General features: G+C 47.6%; 1 protein-coding gene across 1 annotated transcript in view; it reads right to left on the bottom strand.

The window, feature by feature from the left end:
- PTPN3 (protein tyrosine phosphatase, non-receptor type 3) overlaps nucleotides 1–2846 on the bottom strand; it is a 109528-nt gene that overhangs the window by 100466 nt on the left and 6216 nt on the right. The window lies entirely within an intron of this gene.

The following is a 2846-nucleotide window of genomic DNA, read 5'->3' as shown; positions in this document are numbered from 1 at the left end:
GGTATTTTGTGGAAGAGCCACACTCAAGGGGCCAAAGAGCCACATGTGGCTCTCGAGCCGCAGTTTGCCAAGCCGCAGTTTGCCAACCACTGGTCTAGGGAGACTCTAGTCTTCGGCCCCACCTCACCTGCAGACCCTGGCTCTCACATTCCATTAGAATTTGGTCAGTGAGAAGCTCAGCTGGCTTGTTTGTCCCCCTTGTGCATCTATCCCAAACCCCCTCTCCCCTCCCTCCTCCATCCAGCCTGGATACATAAGTGACATTGCAGGCTCTGGCAGTCATGTGGCAGGAAGGAACAGGGAAAGGGAGGGCTGATGGACGGCTGGTGAAGCAGGAGCAAAGCATGCCAACGGAGGTGCAGCCAGAGGGGACCCGAGCCACGGACATGGACTGGCCGGCAATGTCAAGGAGGTAAGTTTTGTTTTTATCCAGGTAGAGGATTCCTAGTGCTAGGGGCGTTTTCAGGCTAATTTGCTTGCACTGATGCCGGAAGCCAATTCCAGCATGTCAGCAGGGCTGAACATCTGGAGGTGGCTGAAGGCATTTCCCCAAACCTGAAAAGGATGCATAAAATGACTGCTTGCTGCCAGACAGCTAAGGGCAACTTAATCTACATGTTATTGCCTCCTACTGGTCAAACACCTGAACAGCAGTAAGCAGTTTTTCCCCAATCTGACAATGGATTCTGTATACTAACCCTACCCTTTGATGTGTATATCTACCTTGCCTTAGGACAAATTGTGTTAATAAACAGCAAGGGGTCCTGAGATGAGGAGAACTTGGTTTCTTTAGCCAAGCTCCTCTGGCCCCCTAATGCCTTTCAAACTGTTTCGTCTCTGGACTCTTATTTAATCTACACACAGCGCCTTCTCCAGATTCCTGAACCATTCTAGATGCTGGATCAAGACCACCGGCATTACACTGACCTCCAACCTCAAAGTCACATGTGGGTAGAGTGACCACACATCCTCATTTGCTCGGGTAGTCCCAGCTGAGGCTAGTTGGTTAGATGCAATTATTAATAGCCGCCCCTTTTATTCTCAAAATGTTCTGGTTCAGATGATGAATTCTAGTCACTCTATTCTTGGGCCCCTAGGCCAGCAAAGTTCAAGTCCCAGTTAGAGAAGGCAGGTTAGCATTGGGAGGGACTGCCAGGCTGGGTCTCACCCCTCATCAAATGTTCCATTCTCCTCTCCAGCAGCCCTGCCAAGCCATCACCCAGTGTTTGCTTGCATGCCTGTGCAGACAGCAGGCTCACTATTCCGAGGAAGTCTCTCTCTCTTTTGGGGGCGGGGGGGGGAAGGCTGTGCTATAAAAACAGCAGGATTCGAACCTATGTATACTATGATTGCAACTAAATTACATCCCTCAGTAAGGAAAAGACTGGGAGTGGGGGAAACTAGAAAACCTGCTTTTTCCTTCCACCTTATGGTCTCTTCAGGCAACAAATACTCACTGAGTGCATTTGATGTCTCAGGGGCACTGGGGACACAATGGTGAGTTAAACGCTCTCAAATTGAGGGGCATTCTACAAAACCACTGCCCTGCACTCGCCAAAAATGTCAAGGTCATAAAGGACAAAGAAAGGCTGAGGAACTGTCCAGATTAAAGAATAAAGAGACATGACAACCATATGCAACCCATAATCTGGGTTTTTCTTTGTGATAAAGGATACTATGGAGACAGCTGGAAAAACCTGAATAAGTTCTATAGATTATAGTATTGTATCAATATTGATTTCTTGATTCTAAAAACTGTACTATAGTTATATAGGAGAATGTCATCATTTTTAGAAAATACACAGAAGTGTCTATAACTAATCCTTAAATGGTCCAGGAAAAAATACCTACGTAAAATACCTACGTAGAGAGAAAGATAGAATAAATGTGATAAAATGGTGCCATTCAGGGAATCTGGGTGAAGAGTATATGGGAGTTCTTTGTTCTATTTTTGGAACTTTTCTGTGTCTGAATTAGGTCAAAATAAGAATTAAAAAGAAAGCAATAAGTCTCAGAATTTTTTTTTTTTTAAGAAAAAAAGAAAGACTTCACAGTTCACAGTGCAGCTGGGAGACGGGTACTAATAATTACACTAATTAACTGCAAAACTGCACCTGTGAAAAGCTCTGTAAAAGGAGACAGATGGCGGCATGCGCGTGTATAGAGCCAGGTTTACCCAACTCAGGAAGGTGAGGGAGGGTAATCAGGGAGCAAAGCCCCAAAGCATGAGTGAACTGAGGAGAGGAGAAGGCTCCCGGCTCTCACAGCCTCCGATTTTCCTTCTGCTCCCTGACATTTAATTTTTAATTTTCTCCAACAACCATGTATAAATTTGATCACCAGGTCAGGGGAGGGAAGGGGGGGGGGGACAGCAGGCAAGGCCTGGGTCCAAGCTGTCATTCTCCCCTCTCCCAGCCCACCCGTGATTAGGGCCAGAGCTGGTTTCTGCCTCTCTCACTAAAATCCTCAGGTCCACACTGAGGCTGACTCACCTGAGGGAAGCGGGGTACAGGGGCCAGGTCTTCACATCCTGCTCTCAAAGCCAGACCAGTGCCTTTCATCAACACAGCATCTAGCTGGCCACCGCCCCTTTCTGGCCCTGGATCCTGCCCCTTGGAACATCCCTTCTGTGCTAAGAGCTAGGACCGGTAGCCCTGCCCTGGGAGGGGCCATGACTCGCCCACAGCCATTCTCAGCACCAAAGTGCTTATCCGAAGAGTCAGGGGCCTGACCACAAGGGAGGGGACCCTTTTCTGTGCCAAGTTCTGCCTCAGTAGGTTTTCAGTCATTAGCTCCTTTCAAATGGTCCATTTAAAGGACATAGGTTCTATTATCCTCATTTCACA

Source organism: Myotis brandtii, unplaced genomic scaffold (genome assembly GCF_000412655.1).
Source record: "Myotis brandtii unplaced genomic scaffold, ASM41265v1 scaffold13, whole genome shotgun sequence".
In the NCBI taxonomy this organism is placed as follows: domain Eukaryota; kingdom Metazoa; phylum Chordata; class Mammalia; order Chiroptera; family Vespertilionidae; genus Myotis; species Myotis brandtii.
This window is presented reverse-complemented; position numbering and strand designations above follow the sequence as displayed.